Raw genomic sequence first — 17,525 nt, 5'->3', positions numbered from 1 at the left:
AGCATATGCATATACTAATTAACATTACAAGGAAGCATGTAACTAGTTCAATAAGGGGGTGCTGTTGGAGTTTTTAGAGGGGAGAAATCAGTTAATAAGTACACTTGTTTTTTGTGCATAATTACTCAGTTCTTTTCTTTCAGTTCTCACTTTACCCATACTATCCATACAGGTCCTTATCTCATTACATCCACAGTATTAAAATGGTCAGATTCTCACTGCTCCCAGAGGAAGCTTTTTGCATTTCTGCTTCTACACATTTGGTTCCACATTTTCCTTATCTTTTTTTTTAAATTTATTTCTGAGAGAAAGAGACAGCATGAGCAGGGGAGAGTCAGAGAGAGAGGGAGATACAGAATCTGAAGCTGGCTCCAGGCTCTGAGCTAGCTGTACACACAGAGCCTGACGTGGGGCTTGAACCCACGAACCGTGAAATCATGACCTGAGCTGAATTCGGACGCTTAACTGACTGAGCCACCCATGTGCCCCTACATTTTCCTTATCTTAAATGCACTTCACTTCTAGAAGCTTGGCCTGAACAAAATAAACCACCTACTGCACAACAAAGCGATAAGTCAGGAAAAAGAAGGAATTTTTTTTTTAAAAGAAATCTAATTTGAAACTTTGATAAAAGAACAGAGAACAAGAAAGAATTTGTAGACAGTTAAGACTATGTTTGACTATCTCCTCCTAATTTTTAATAAACTGTCAAAAGATCAGGATAAGGTTCCCTCCCAGGACCAGTGCCAAAAAGACAACAGGGTATAAAACAGAAAATACAAGAGAATTACAGAAAAATGGAGACTCAACACTAGAAGTCTAATATCATGCAAGATCTTTTCTCCTTCAGAAATAGGGAGGAATTAAAAAAAAAAAGAAATGGAGGAAATAACTCAAAAAGTATTAGCAGAAAATTTCTCAGAGCTGAAGAGTGACACAAACTAGGCTTACCAAGTATTCTACGCAAAATGAACAAAAACTACCTACACTTCAGTGTATTCTTTTGAAATTTCAGAGCACCAAGAATAGGAAAATCCAAAGACTTTCCAGAAAAAACCTTCTTGGTCCCTTATAAAAGAATGAGAATCAGACTAGAATCAGGTAACTCATGACTAAACCTTGTACATCAACTAAGGGAAATATATGCCTACTAATAATTAGAACAGCACTGTCCAACAGAAATATAATGTGAGCAACAAATGTGAGCCACATGAATAATTGAAAATTTTCTAATAGTCACCTTTAAAATAAGAAAAAGAAACAGGTCAAATTAATTTTAATAATTTATTTTGTTTAACAAAATACATTTGATAGCATCATTTCAACATGTAATCAATATAAAAACTATTAATGAGGTATTTTGCTTTTTTTATACTAAGTTTTCGAAACCTGGTGTGCATTTAAAAATTTTAACACATCTCATGGGGTGCCTGGGTGGCTTAGTTGGTTAAGCGTCCGACTTTCGCTTAGGTCATGATCTCACGGTTCGTGGGTTCAAGCCCCGCGTCGGGCTCTGTGCTGACTGCCAGCTCAGAGCCTGGAGCCTGTTTCAGTCTGTGACTCCCTCTCTCTCTGACCCTCCCCTGCTCACGCTGTCTCTCCCTCTCTCTCTCCTAGAAATAAATTAAACATTAAAAAAATTTTTTTAACACATCTCAATTCAAATGAGCCACATTTCAAACTATTAGAGCAATACCTAAAAGAACTAAAAAGTTAACTTAAAATTTAAAAAGTGATAGCATATGTGACATGGACTGGGAGGGTGGAGAAAATGGAACAGATTTGTGTTTTCACTGAATGCTCTGTTACAGTTTGGAAAATGTTTTCCCATGTGCATTTACAAAAAAGGAGGTGCGTGTAAGGACAGCCTGGCACATACTGAGAATTCCTGTCATTTATAAGCAAATACAGACATAAAGTAGGCCAAAAGACCAATACTTTCAAGATGAAAAAACATTAAGATGCTTATTTCATCTGTTCTATTTAGATTTCTTTACCTATCAAATGAAGCAGATGGCCAGATTAGATCAGTTCTTAACAAATGGTTGGGCTGGAGTATGGGAGATGCGGATGGATGAAAATTCAAGCTATTCTTACTACTACTCTAGATATTCCGTTAGCCCTGCGTCGGGCTCTGCTCTGACAATGCAGAGCCTGCTGAGGACCCTCTGTCTCCCTCTCTCTCTGCCCTTGCCCTGCTTACATTCTATCTCTCTCTCAAAAATAAATAAACAACAACAAAAAGAATACTCTCAGTTTAAGCCTCAGAGTGAACATTTAAAAGACTTGTTTTAAAGAAGATAGCAACTCCTGTCAAAAGACAAAAGGGAGGGGCGCCTGGGTGGCTTAGTCGGTTGGGCGTCCGACTTTCGCTTAGGTCATGATCTCGCGGTTCGTGGGTTCGAGCCCCGCGTCGGGCTCTGTGCTGACTGCCAGCTCAGAGCCTGGAGCCTGTTTCAGAGTCTGTGACTCCCTCTCTCTCTGACCCTCCCCTGCTCATACTGTCTCTCTCTCTCTCTCTCTCTCCTAGAAATAAATAAAACATTAAAAAAAAATTAAAAACAAAAAGACAAAAGGGAAACTGAATCAAATAGATCATTTCAAACTCAATAAATTATAACTTAGGTAAATGGAAACTGATAATTACAGTTAAGAAGTCTTAGCTATCTCTCAAAAATTTAGAGATTTGTTTTTTAATACTTGAAGTTATCCTAAAAACTTATTAAAATGATTATGGGGCACCTGGATGGCTCAGTGGGTTAAGCGTCCAACTTCGGCTCAGGTCATGATCTTATGGTTTGTGGGTTCGAGCCCTGCATCAGGCTCTGTGCTGACAGCTAGCTCAGAGCCTGGAGCCTGTTTCAGATTCTGTGTCTCCGTCTCTCTCTGACCCTCCCCTGCTCATGCTGTCTGTCTCTCAGAAATAAATAAAACATCAAAAAAATTTAAAATAAAATGATTATATGCTTCAGTAATACAAACTAATATAGGACAGAAAAGTATAGCTCTAGTTCATCAGATATGTGACCTATTTATTGTACTATAGTCACTTGGTTTTATCTTGTTTTAATAATCATTGTAATAAGTTATAATCTGTTGAGCATTTTTTATAGGTCCTATACAACATGCTTTCCATATATATATATATATATATACACACACAAATCATTTAATTTTCTTAATCCTACAAATTAGTTGCTATGATCTCAATTTTACAAATGAGAATATCAAGATTTAGAGATGTTCAATAATTTGCCTAAGATGACACATCTATATTTCTACTCTCTTCCAATCATCTTCATTCATTCTTGTTAACTCCTTAAACTCTTTTGGTGGCTGTTCTGCCCATCCCCTAAATATATGTACTTTTTAGAATATCCTCCTTGCATACCATCTCTTCTCACTTTATGTTGTTTGTCTTCAGTAATTTCATTACAGATTCAAGATGCCTAATAAATGCAAAACAAGGTACCAAAAAAAAAAAAAAATCAAACTTCTGAAAACCAAAGGCAAAGAAAAAATCTACAAAGCAACCAGTTTAAAGTGCTAAAAGAGGGGCACCTGGGTGGCTCAGTCCATTAAGCCTCCTACTTCAGCTCAGGTCATGATCTTGTAGTTTGTGAGTTTGAGCCCCATGTGCTGACAGCTCATAAAAAAAAAAAAAAAAAAAAAAAGAAACGTGCTGAAAGAATTTCAACTCAGAATTCTTTATCTAATGAAAATATTTTTAAAAAATGAGTACAAATTAAAAATGTTCTCAGATGAAGGTAAACAGAATTCACCACCAGCAGACCTGCTCTAAAACACTTTCTATCCTTCAAGAGGGAAGGAAATGATATCAGAGGGAAATTTGGAATTTAAGATATAAAGAAAGAGCAATAGGAATGGTTAATATTTAGATACATATAACAGACTATTTTCTCCTCTTAAGTTCTTTATGTATGACAGTTGAAATGAAAACAACGTCTGGGGGAGTTTTCAGTGTATGTAGCTGTAATACATATGATGCTATACCATAAACTGGGGAAGGACCTATATAGTGGGTAAGATATCTATATTCCACTTGAAGCAGTGAAATATAAATTCTCAGCTAACTGTGATAAGTTAATTATGCATATTATAATCTCTACAGCAACTGCTAAATTTAAGAAAGAATTTTCTTACAAAGAATTTTATACAAAGAAATACAGTCAAAAACCCAAAATCAAAAACATTAAAAAACCTTCAAATAACCCAAAGAGAAGGCAAGAAAGGGGTAAAAGAAGAACATAAAAAATATGGAAAAAAAGATAAAATAAATAATAAAATGGGAGACTTAAATCCAAACATATAAAAAATTATATTAAGTAGAAATCATCTGAACACCTTAATGAAAAGTTAGAAACTATCATATTGGACAAAAAATAAGATCCAACTGTATGTTGTCCACAAGAAATTCATTTTAAAGATACTGATATATTTAGGTAGATTAAAAAAGAGGATGGAAAAAGATGTATCATGAAAAATGAATCAAAATAAAGAGGTCTACACAGTTTCCTATTTATGTAGACTTCACAGCAAAAAAATATTAGCATAAAGGTCAATTACATAATGATAAGAGGGTCAATTTATGAAGAAGACAGAATAATACATTTTAAACATGCATGCACCTAATAAGAGTTTCAAAATATTTGAAGCAAATACTGATAAAACTGAAAGAATGATAGATAAACCCACAATTAAAGTTAATCAACACCCAAACCCACAATTAAAGTTAATCAACACCCTTCTTTGAATAACTAACAGAGTTTAGACAGACAATTGATAGGAAACAGAAGATACTAAGCATATCGCTGGTTGCCTGGAACCTAGGAGGCAGGGAAAAAACAGGAAGGAAAAATTACAAATGTGTGTGAAGAAACTTTTGGCAGTGATGAGTATGTTCGTTACACTGATCATGCTGATGATGTTTCACTGGTACATACATGTGACTAGTATGTCAAAACTAATCAAACACTTGAAATATGTGCTATTTATTCTACATTAATTACATCTCAATAAAGTGGTTAAAAAGAAACAGTACAAACTATCAAAGAAAACATAACTACATTTGAAAATACCAGCAACTTCTGTATACTAAAAATTACCACAAACAAAATAAAAAGAAAGCCATAGACTAGGAGAAGATATCTGTAAGATACATATGACAGCTTTCAAGAGAGGATATATAAAGGACTTCTACTAATAAAAAAATCAAACAGAAAAGTGAGCAAAGAAAATATATAATTCATAGAATAGCAATATAAGCAGCCAATAAACATTTGGAGATGGTAAGCCTCACTAGTTGCTACTGAAATGCAAAATAAAACCACAAGGATACAATAACTCATTCTAATCAGTCTGCTAAAAAATTAAGTGTGACAATACCAAGTGTTAACAGGTACATAGAAGAGAAAACTCATACATTCTTGGAGAATATGTAAATTATTACATTGAGTCTAGAAACCAGCTTGGCAACGTTTAGCAAATTTGAAGAGGAATGTACCCAGAGGCGAGCAGGCCTACTATCAGGTATATGTTGAAAATAACTTCTTGCAAATATGCACAAGGGCACAAATGGAAGAAGGTTCACTGCGGTACAGTCTGTAATAGTAAAAACACTGGCATACTACAGTTCTCAAATATTCACTTTCTTTCTCTTGACCTCCATGGACAATCCAATGACTTTGGGCTCAGCCAAATGACTTGCTTTGGCCAATAGTATATTAGCAGTATGACATAGGAGATCCTTAAAATGGACTTCTGAGGTTGGCCTACATACCTGTACCTCTGCCAGTACTGTAAGACGAATATATCCTGGATAGCCCAGTGGTCTAAAAAGGATGAGAAATACATAGAGCAGTCTGACAGATTTTCTGACAAAACCATGAAGCAGAGCTGCCCTTGCCTAGATGAGCCAGACCTGAGCCTATGTACAGAGCAAGGCCAGTCAGGATCGGCAGAGTCTACCTCACATGGCCTGCAGATGCAGAAGCTAGATAAATGCTCATTGCTTTATGCCACTGACATTTTGTGGTCGGTTGTTACACAGCAACAGATAAGGAACAAAATTGGAAATAAGTTAAATGTTCACCTACATGAGCATGGATAAATTAAATACTGACATAATTATACAAGTGATAAACTATACAGCAGTGAAAATAAGAGAACAGATATGTGGATCAACAAATATACAAACATGCGTATGTAAAAATATATTTAACATATTAAAAGAACAGGAGAAATGTAGAGTAGACTAGGTTACATTGTAGTAATAACCTTAAAATCTCAGTGGCTTACAATTAGGAAGGCTTATATATTGTTCATGTTACTTATCTATCACATATTGGGTACAGCTCTACTCCAGAGAGTACTAAATCTGGGATCCAGGCTGATGGAGCAGCAGTCTCTCTGTGGAAGATGGTAGAGGTAAAAGACAACATAGCAACCCACAAACTGACTTGTTTTAAAGATTCTGCTTGAATATAATGTATATCATCATTAGTCAGAGGAAATTACATGGCTAAGTCCAATGTCAGTGCTGGGGGCTGAATATAATCATTGTCCTTCTCTAGGGGTTAGGGAAAGGCAATGGATATATGTGCATGTTATAATCTTCCAAAAGGAATGATGAATGCCAAATTAAGGACAGTGGTTACCCTAAGAAGACAGGGAGTGAAATGAAGTTTCAGAGAGATATATGGGGTTTTCAAAAGAATTTAAAATGAAGGTATGAAATAAATATGGGTAAATACTAAAATTTGAAAAAAATAAGTAATGGCTACAAGAGTATTCTCTATTATTTTCTATATTCTCTGTATATTTTAAAAAATTCTAAGTCTAATTTAATATCTATATTTTAAATTGGTTTCATCTCAGAAACAGAATATAAATTAAGAAGGGAAAGATAATAGGAAGGGAGTGGAATGGACTTTTGAGGTTGGTTTAATTTCTTTCAACTCTGCCATCAGTATGAGAAGAACATATCCTGGATAGTTCCCAGAATCCAATTTACAAGGGCTTTAGGAGTTCTGTGTCAGGAACCAGGGACAGTGAACAATAAATATATTTCTTATTATTTTGGAAAGAGTTAGTAAACTTTTGCATAAAAGGGCAGATGGTAAATATTTTAGGCTTTGTGAACCACATATAGTCTCTGTTGCAACTATTCAATTCTGCTATTGCACAAAAGCTATCATGAACAATACCTAATGAATGTGGGTATTCTCCAATAAAACTCTTTCATGGACACCAAAATTTCAGTTTCACACAATTTTCAGGTGTCACAAAACCATCCTTTTTAAATGAGAAAAAAAGGTAGAAACCATTCTCAGCTCATGAGCCATATAGAAACAGGTAGTTCATTGCTGCTGATCAACACCTGCTCTACACTCAGCAGTTCCGCAAGGAAGTAAAAGTAAAAGTAGAAGAGAAGGTTCTTGTACTGAAGTAACTTATCTTGTTGGATAGAAAATAGTAGCAGAAAAATGCTTCAAAAAATATTCATTTTCTGTTACTAATTAGTGCCCTTTTGTTTCAGCTTAAAGAACTCCCTTTAACATTTCTTATAAAGCCAGTGTAGTAGTGATGCACTCTCTTAGCTTTTGCTTGTGCAGAAAACTTGATCTCTCTTTCCATTCTGAAGGACAGCTTTGCTGGGTAGAGTATTCTTGATTAGCAGTTTTCTGCTTTAAGCACTTTCTGTATATGGTGCCATTTCCTTATGGCTTACTAAGTTTCTGCGGAAAAGTCTGCTTATAGTCTTATGGAGGTTCCCTTATACATAACAAGCTGTTTTCTCTTGTTGCTTTTAAGATTCTCTCCTTGTCTTTAATTTTTGACACTTATAATGTGTGTTGGGGTCTGAGTCTTATTTAAAACTGAGCTCCTGGATCTGGATGTCTGTTTCTTTCCCAGGCTCAGGAAAGTTTTCAGACATTATTTCTTCAAATAAGATTTCTGTCCCTTTCTCTTTTCTCCTTCTGGTACTCCTATGATGTGACTGTTAATCCACTGATGTTGTCCCATATGTCCCTTAAGCCTTCTTCACTCTTTCCCGTTCCTTTCTCTTTTTGCTGCTGATTGAATAAGTTCCGCTGCCTTGTCTTCAAGTTCACAGATCCTTTCTTCTGCTGCATCTACTCTGATGCTGACACCCTCTATTGTATTTTTCAGTTCATTTATTGTTTTTTTTTTTTTTTAATTTGTGTTTTATTTATTTCCGAGAGAGAGAGAGCAAGCATGAACAGGGGAGGGTCAGAGACAGGGAGATACAGAATCTGAAACAGGCTCCAGGCTCTGAGCTGGCTGTCAGCACAGAACCCGACAAGGGGTTCGAACCCATGAACCGTGACATCATGACCTTAGCCGAAGTCGGACGTTTAACCGACTGAGCCACCCAGGCACTCCTCAGTTCATTTATTGTATTCTTCAGCTCTGTGATTTCTATTTGATACTTTCTTGTATTTTCACTCTTTGTTGAAATTCTCACTTTATTCTTGCATTATTCTCCTGAGTTTGGTAAGCATTTTTATGACTGTTATTTTGAACTCTTTATCAAGTAAATCACTTATCTCCATTTCATAAAGGTCTTTATCTAAGGTTTTATCTTGTTCTTCCCTTTGGAATACATTCCTCTATTTCTTCATTTTCCTTGACTCTCTGTATTGGTTTTTATGCAGATAAAATAGCCACCTCTCTTAAACTTGAAGGAGTGACTTCATGTAGAAATTGAACCTTACTGGGGTACCTGGGTGGCTCAGTTGGTTGAGCATCCAACTCTTGATTTCAGCTCAGGTCATCATTTCACAGTTTGTGGGTTCAAGCCCTGTGTTGGGTTTTGTGCTGACAGTGCAGAGCCTGCTTGGGATTCTCTGTCACCTTCTCTCTGCCCCTACCATGCTTGTGCTCTCTGCCTCTCTCTCAAAATAAACATTTTTTTAATGTTAAAAAAAAAGAAAGAAAAGAAAAAAAAAACTGAACCTTATTGTTCCACCCTGCCCTAGTTCTTGGTTGTCTCTCAAACTTCTGATTGTTCAGGCAAGCTACTTTATTCTTAGAGACTCCTAGTAGTTGAGGGTATGCCAAGATCTCTCAGTATCTTAAAGAAGAAAATCTCAGTCAGCACCTAGATTCAGGCTAATTGGACTCTCAGGCAGCAGCTTTTAAATTATGCAAATGTACCTCTTTCAGGGGAACATTGGGAGATGGGCATTTCTGTTTGCTGCTTCTGCACTGAGCCTTGCAGTGATAGCCAGTTAAAAATTGGCTTTTGTTTATTACTTACTATCTACTCAATCTATAAACACAAGTCCCACTGTCACCTGAGCCAAATTATTAAAAGATGTGTCCTCTGGGTAGAAGCCACAAAAGTTAGGAAGTCAGATGTGCATACAAGTTCCTTTCTCAGAAACACTTGCAACCTGGGGCAGAGCGTGGCACCCATCAGTCTCTTTAGTCTCTGGAGAGAACAGTTGCTGCCCCCGAGATGTATGTTTAATTAGAAGCTTGGCCTTCGGAGCCAATAAGCCTCTAACACAGAAAAACTAGGGATGTGTTTCAGTCTCTTCTCACTGCACTGTGCCCTGGGGGAGTAGCCAATTAAAAACTGTTTCTCCATTTGTTACAGTCCTATGGGACCTGCAAATATAAGCCCCACAGGCCACCAACCACAGCCAGGTAATCAAAGAGCACCAGACATGTGCACAAGCTCCCTTCCAGAAGATCCAGTGACCTTAAATGAAGTAGAGGGAGAGTGCAAAGATGGCTCCCACCGGTCTCTAAGGTCTTTGGAGAGTATTTCAGCAGTCCTTCAGACGTGTATTAAATCAGAAGCCTGTCCCTCAGTCCAAATCTTCATAACAAGCCAATAGGCCTCTTTCACAGAAAGACTAGGGATGTGTTTCAGTCTGCTGTCTCTGGACTGTGCCCCAATTAAGAATGGTTTCTCTGTTACACTCCTATGGAACCTACAAACATAAGCCCTGGTGGCCACTAGAGGTAAGCAATCAAAGGGTATGTCCTGGGTAACACAAACCAGAGCGCTGGACACATGCACAAGTTCCTTTCTGGGAGATACTGGCAACTTGGAGTGAGGCAGAGAGGAAGTACAAAGACTGGCTTCCGTCTTTGGAGTGTTTCAGTACGCCTCTAGATGTGTGTTAAATGAGACACCTGCCCCTTGGGCTGAAGCTTTAAGATAAGTAACACAGGCCTCTTTCACAAAGACTGGGCTCTTTTCAGCCTTATGGGTGTTAAAGACAAGGCCTCTTGCGTTTTAAAGCTAGATATTCAGGAAGCTAATCTCTCATATGCAGGTCTCAAAAACTGGGGTGCCCACTGTAGGGCTCAATGCCCTTGCTCCTCCAGTAGCTCAGGGCTGTGAGTTCTCTCCTGACGACTGGATGCTGTGCCAGGGATGGATTTATGGCAAGACCGTGTCTCAGCCTCTTCTATCTATTTCAATGTGGGTTTTTTCTCATTTGTCCAATGTGTAGGAGTCGCTCATCCAGTTTTTGGATTTCTTTCAGAGGAAATTGTTTTGTATGTAGCTACAGATTTGGTGTGTCTGTGGGAGGAGATTCAGGATCCTCCTACATCACCATCTTGAACCAGAACCCACTGTATATGATCAAATATAAAATTATGTGTCTCAAAGTAAAAGTGCACTAGGTAAGATAATTAAATGCATCAAGGGTCATTCTAGAGAGAATATGGAATCCAGGAAAATCGGGTGAATATAAATACAGTCAGTCAGAGGGATAAGGTAGAAAGGAAACAGGAATCTTCTTTGTTCTGACTAAAGCTCAAGTTTTTCTGTATACTACTTTAAAAACTCTCCCATGCTGCTGCTTCTCCCAATCATTGGCTGGCTATGTAAAACTGGTTACTACAGTAGCAAGAGTACTCAAAGCCCAGAGCCTGAAGCAACTGCCTCATCCACTATACCAGGAATGGTGCTGGCATCAAGACTGCACAGAGAGGATGATGAAACATATTCAAGTCATATACTAGACTTTTTTTTTTTTCCATTTATCTATGGCTACTCTAAATTTTCTTGGTAGTCACATAGAAATATTCCTTTTTTAAAATCTTATTTATTTATTTATAGACAGAGACAGAGACAGAGTGCATGGGTGGGGGGGGGGGGGAAGAGAGAGGAGACAGAATCCCAAGCAGACCCCTTGGTATGCTGATGAGCCAGTACAGGGCTCGATCTTATGAACCATGAGATCATGATCTGAGCCAAAATCAAGTATTGGACACTTAGCCAACAGAACCACCCAGGCGCCCCAGTACAGAAACATTCTTAATCAGCTTTTTACTGAAATTCATCAGCTCTCCACTCATCTAAAAACTGCTTAATTTTAGGACTTTGCGTGCTCTGTGATTATTTTTAAACTGTTCTAAAACTAAAACTTAATAAATTTAGATCTGTTAAGTATCCTGGGATATGGTATGCGTGAAAGACATGAAAAAACAAAGTTGAAATATGAAACTACTGGCTAGAGTCCAGCCAGCTGATGACAGAAATTGAAACTATAAAAAAACAGCCTTACTCTTTTCTTTATTTCAACCCATACAGGAATAATATATATTTTACTTCTGCTGCATTAATATCTGTGGAAATTCCTGTTCATGAGCAAACAAAAATGAAGCCAAATTTTCCAATCTTATTTTAATATTATAATTTTCCCTCACGATTTTCATCTTAAAGAAAATCAATCGCTCATTATTCTGGCTTTTTATGAAAACCAGGAATGTGCATGGCATACTAGTAACTACTCCGTTCATGTAACAGATCTTTTTTTTAAAATTTTTTTAATATTTTTTATTTATTTCTGAGAGAGAGTGAGACACAGCATGAGCAGGGGAGGGTCAGAGAGAGAGGGAGACACAGAATCCTAAGCTGGCTCCAGGTTCTGAGCCCGACGCAGGGCTCAAACCCATGAACCATGAGATCATGACCTGAGCTGAAGTTGGACGCTCAACCAACTGAGCCAACCAGGCGCTCCAGATCTTTCAATAATTAAAAAAAAAGTTTACAAAGTTAAATATCTAAAAGTGTGGGAGCACTTAAAAAATATGATTTCTAAAGGGAAAAAAAATAATCTTTCTCAAATGACCAAATATCTTTAGTGACCGGTCTAAAGTCTTGCTTCATTTTCACTGTCACACTGGAAGCAAAACACATTCTTATTTAAAGTTACTGATATCATTTAGATTTTATCTGGGTATCAGAGTAATCTGACAGGTACAAAAATATTTTACTATCATAAAAACTAGGAATACATTTTACAATCTTTTTTTCTCTATCTTACAAAGAAGCCTTCTTTAATCTCTCCCACATCTCACAAAACAAGGAACTAAAACTAATTTAAAAGGCTCTTCATCTAAGATTCAATGCAGTTAGTGGAAATTTTATATACCTTCTTTCGGATTATAAAAGGCATTCTATTCTATAAAGGCATGAATTTTTGTCTATTTTATTCATTACTGCATCCATTCCATATGGAACAGTGTCTAACTCGCAGCAGAGATCAATACTTGTTGAATAGATGTATATGAAGTGTATTAGAAAATAAAGGAACATATAAAGAAGAGTAAAGTAATTCTTTATAATCTCAGCATTTAGAGAATCAATATTTTCATATACTCTCTTTTAGTTGCTTCATTATTTATTTCCTACATGGGTGAAATGCAAAGTACACAACATATTAAATAATACCATAGGGATATAATCAGTAAGATCCCAAATGAGGGAAGTTCTATAATATAAATGACTTATATTCTTTCACAAATAAATGATGTCTAGACTGGGTTTCCTAAAAAGTAAGGAACCAGTGTAAGAGGATTAGGGAAAGTGAAACAGGAAAGGAGTGAAAGCCAATTCAAGGGTGTGTTATGGAGATGACTACTGCTTTAGACAACTGGGGTGCACTTCTCCTTGGCCCATCTAAGAAACCAAGAAGAGTATTTATCCACCAAGTCTCAACAAAGAGTAAACTACTTTGTACCTCCATACGTGTGCACATGGCAACATGGTCGAGTGGGCTCCTGCAAAGGTCCCATGCTACGGCAGCAGAGATGCTCTCAAGTAGAAAGCAAGGGATGCATTGTACAGTTGAGGTTTCTTCCTGTCAGGCCAGACCTCTGTACTAACTGCTACAGCAACAATCTGAGTGAAAAGGGGAAAGGTGGGCTGAGAGATGTGAAACAAGGCATAAAACTTGTCTTGTACAAATGGTAAGAAAAAAGAGTGAGGAAAAAGAAACCTGATAGGTAAAGACTTAAGAGATAACAAGTACAGTGTGTGACAAACTTTGGAGATTTGTTTGAACAAACCAACTCTACATGATGTTTTTTAGAGAAGGAAACTTGAACAGTGCCTGGATATTTGCTGTTAAGAAATAAATGCTATTTTAAAAAACATAGTATTTAAAAATTATTGTTATTGAGTTTTTTTTTTTAGTACTTATCTTTTAGACACATATACAGGTATTTACACATTAAATGATATGTCTTGATTGGCTTTAAAAGAATCTGGGGTGCATGGGTGGCTCAGTCAGTTAAGCATACGACTTCAGCTCAGGTCATGATCTCACGGTTCATGAGTTAGAGCCCCGTGTTGGGCTCTGTGCTGACAGCTCAGAGCTTGGAGCCTGCTTCCAATTCTGTGTCTCCCTCCTTCTCTGCCCCTCTCTTGCTCTGTCCTTCTCAAAAATAAACATTAAAAAAAAAAAAAAACCCAACAATCTAGAGTGAGAAGTAAGAAACTTATAAATGAAATAAGATTGGCCATGTGTTGGGGTGACTGGGTAGCTCATTTGGTTAAGCATCTAACTCTTGATTTCAGGTCAGGTTAGGTCATAATCTTGTGGTTCATGAGTCTGAGCCCCACATTGAGCTCTGCGCTGACAGTGTGGAGCCTGCTTGGGATTTTCTCTCTCTCTCTCTCTCTCTCTCTTTCTCTTTTTCTCTGCCCCTTTCTCTTTCTCCCTCAAAATAAATTAACTTAAAAAAAAATATTGGCGATGTGTCAACAACTGTTAAGCTAAATGATAGATATCTATAGGCTGATTTAGAATTGATTTTATTCTGTGCATTTTTATATTTGAAAATTTCCATAACAAAATATATAAATATATAGATTTCCTTCACTGTTGACAGGTGATAGTTCTGCCTGGAGTTCTCATTTGTCCTAGAAATATTAATGTTAATAAATAGAAATTATCCCTGGCTAGAAAACATCATAACTCTTGCTGGTTCCCCAAGCTCACATTGCTATTTCACATGTCAGTCTTCTGACCTACTATTTACTCAATCTGAATGATGCCCTTTCCCTCTCAAATACATGATGAATTACTATTCAGCTTTCTTCTGTTTGAAATTTTTACTTATTTTTGAGAGAGAGAGAGAGCACAAGCTGAGGAGGGGCAGAGAAAGAGAGAGAGGGGAACAGAATCCCAAGCAGGCTCCAGGCTCTGTCCTGTTGGCACAGAGTCCAACCCATGGCTCAAACCTGCACCGTGAGATTGGGACCTGAGCCAAAGTTTGACGCTCAACTTGAGTGAACCACTCAGGCACCCCTATTATTCATTCTCCAAAGCCTAACTCAGCTGCTGCCCCCTTTAGGATGTCTTCCTTAAACCTACCCTCTAAAAGAACAGTTTCATTTTTATAACCTACTCCTGTACCATATACAACCAATTCCTGCTAATTGTGGCATTTATGCTCTATAAAATTGCCATGAAAAATGAACTGCTGAATACTGACCTATTTCTCCCAGGGGAAATACAGAGTTGGGTTCCTCAAACCTCTGGTCACAACATTTTTGTTAACTGATCAACATATATTAACTTGTTTTATGTGTGTTTCTGTTTAAGACATTTTATTCTCTCTCTCTCTCCTCTCTTGCCCTCCCTCCAAGGACACTTGTTTAAAGAAAGAAAACTGAAACAAAAAGGAAGAGCTTTCGTTTCCTTGACTTCAGCTGGCCAACATATATATACAAGGGTGACTCAAATCTCTGCTGTTCCGCACGTATCTGCAGGTGACTGCAAAAGCACTGCAAGTACTGGTTATGGGATTACAAGTACCTTTTAGCAAGGACGCAAATTTGCAAACACAAAATTTGCAAATGAGGACTGACTTTTTCCCCCTTTTAAAAACTGAGGTGAAATTCCATTAACATAAAATAACCATTTAAAAGTGTCCAGTTCAGTGGCATTTAGTACCTTCGATGTTGTATAACTACCACCTCTATCTAGTTCCAAAACCTTTTCATCACTCAAAAATAGAAATCCTCACACCGATTAAGCAATCTGTTTTCATTCCCCCAACCCAGCTGCTGGCAACTAACAACCCACTTTCTATCTCTATGGATTTACCTATATTAGATATTTTACATAAATAAAATCAGAGGAGATGTGGCCTTTTGTCTTTAGCTTGTTTCACTGAGCATAATGTTGCCAAGGTTCAACCACATCTGAATAATATTCCATTGTATGTATACACTATACTTTGTTAATCCATTCATCTGTTAAATGACATTTGGGGGTATTTCCACTTTTAGGGTACTGTGAATAGTATTGCTGTGAATATTCACGTACAAGTGCTCATTTGAGCACCTGTTTTCAATTCATTCAGGCTTATACTAGTAATGGAAGTGTTGGGTTATATGGCTAATTCCATGTTTCTGAGAAATGGCCAAATTGCTCTCCACAGTGTTTGCACTATTTTACGTTCTCACCAGCAACATATGAGGACTTTAATTTCTACACATACTCACCAACACTTGTTTTTAAATTATGGGTGTGAGGTAGTATATCATGGTTTTGATCTGTATTTCCTTCGTGATTAATGACATTAAGCATGTTCTCATGTGCTTATTGGCCACGTGCATATTTATTTGGAGAAATGTACATTCAAGGCCTTTCCCATTTGTTAATTGAGTTGTCTGTCTTTTTGTTGAATTATAAGAGCTCTGGTAGTTTGTATGTGTCTAGGAATTTGTCCATCTTTATCTAGGTAATCCAATTTGTTGGTGTACAATCCTTCATAGTATTCTCTTATAATCCTTTTTATTTCTATAAGTATGTAGTAATGTCCCCACTTGCATTTCTGATTTTAGTTATTTTATTTCTCTTTTTTCCCCGGTCTAGCTAAAGGTTCCCCTCAATTTTTTGGATCTTTTCAAAGAACCAAATTTTGTTTTGTTGATTCTATTGATTTTCTTTCCTCCATTTATTTCTCCATTAACTTTTATTATTTCTTTATTTCACTATCTTTGGGTTTTGTTTGCTCTTCTTTTTAGTTCCAACATCAGATTTTAGGAAACTGATTTGAAATCATTCTTCTTTTTAAATTTTGGTGTTTAGAGCTATAAGTTTCCCTCTATGTACTGCTTTCGCAGCACTGCATAAGTTTTGTTAAGTTCTATTTTCTTGTTCATTTATCTCAAAGTATTTTCTAACTTCTCTTGTGGCTTTTTCTCTGATCCAGGGCTTGTTTAAGCATATGTTGTTTACTTTCCACACATTTATGAATTTTCTAGTTTTCCTTCTCTTACTTATGTATAGTGTCATTCTATTGTAATTAGAAAAGATACTCTGTAGGATTTTAATCTTCTGAAATTTATTAAGATTTATTTCATAGCCTAACATACAGTCTATTTGGTCTGTTCTGGAGAATGTTTGATGTGCACCTGAGAAGACTGTGTATTCTGCTGCTCTTGAGTGGACTGTTTTATAAATGTCTATTTGGTCTAATGGTTTATAGAATTAAGTCCTCTTTCTTCACTAACCTTCTGTCTAAATGTTCTATCCATTATTGGGGCGCCTGGGTGGCTCAGTCAGTTAAGCGTCTGACTTTGGCTCAGGTCATGATTTCACGGTTCGTGGGTTCAAGCCCCGCGTCGGGCTCTGTGCTGACAGCCAGCTCAGAGCCTTGAGCCTCTTTCAGATTCTGTATCTCCCTCTCTCTCTAACCCTCCCCTGTTCTCTCTCTCTCTCTCTCTCTCAGAAATAACAAAACATTAAATATTCTACCCATTATTGAAATGGCAGTACTGAAGTCTCTATTACTAAAGAACTATTTCTCCCTTTAATTTGGTCAATGTTTCCTTCATACATTTTGGGGTATGTCATTTGGTATGTATATACTGATCATGTTTATATATTCTTGATGAACCAATCCTTTTATTAATATATAATGTCTTTGTCTTATGTAACAATTTCTTACAAAAATCTACTTTGTCTGATATTAATAGAGTCATCTCAGCTCTCTTTTGGTTACTATTTGTATACTTTAATTTTCAACCTACTTGTGTCTTTGGATCTAAAGTAAGTCTCTTGCTTATCAGATAAAGGGTTAATATCCAGAATCTATAAGGAACTCACCAAACTACACGCCCGAAAAACAAACAACCCAGTGAAGAAATGGGCAGAAGACATGAACAGACACTTCTCCAAAGAGGACATCCAGATGGCCAACAGACACATGAAACG

At 36.9% G+C, this 17,525-nt stretch overlaps 1 protein-coding gene and 1 long non-coding RNA gene across 7 annotated transcripts in view; one reads left to right on the top strand and one right to left on the bottom strand.

The window, feature by feature from the left end:
- MICU1 (mitochondrial calcium uptake 1) overlaps nt 1-17,525 on the bottom strand; it is a 195,528-nt gene that overhangs the window by 138,596 nt on the left and 39,407 nt on the right. The window lies entirely within an intron of this gene.
- Nucleotides 15,239-17,525, top strand: part of LOC120247587 — a 21,251-nt gene continuing 18,964 nt past the window's right edge. Inside the window, exon 1 of the long non-coding RNA XR_005532359.1 lies at nt 15,239-15,250. This is a non-coding gene — a long non-coding RNA (uncharacterized LOC120247587). The remainder of the gene's footprint in view (nt 15,251-17,525) is intronic.

This window comes from Hyaena hyaena, unplaced genomic scaffold (assembly GCF_003009895.1).
Source record: "Hyaena hyaena isolate Hyena2069 unplaced genomic scaffold, ASM300989v1 scaffold_531, whole genome shotgun sequence".
NCBI classification, from domain to species: Eukaryota; Metazoa; Chordata; class Mammalia; order Carnivora; family Hyaenidae; genus Hyaena; species Hyaena hyaena.
This window is presented reverse-complemented; position numbering and strand designations above follow the sequence as displayed.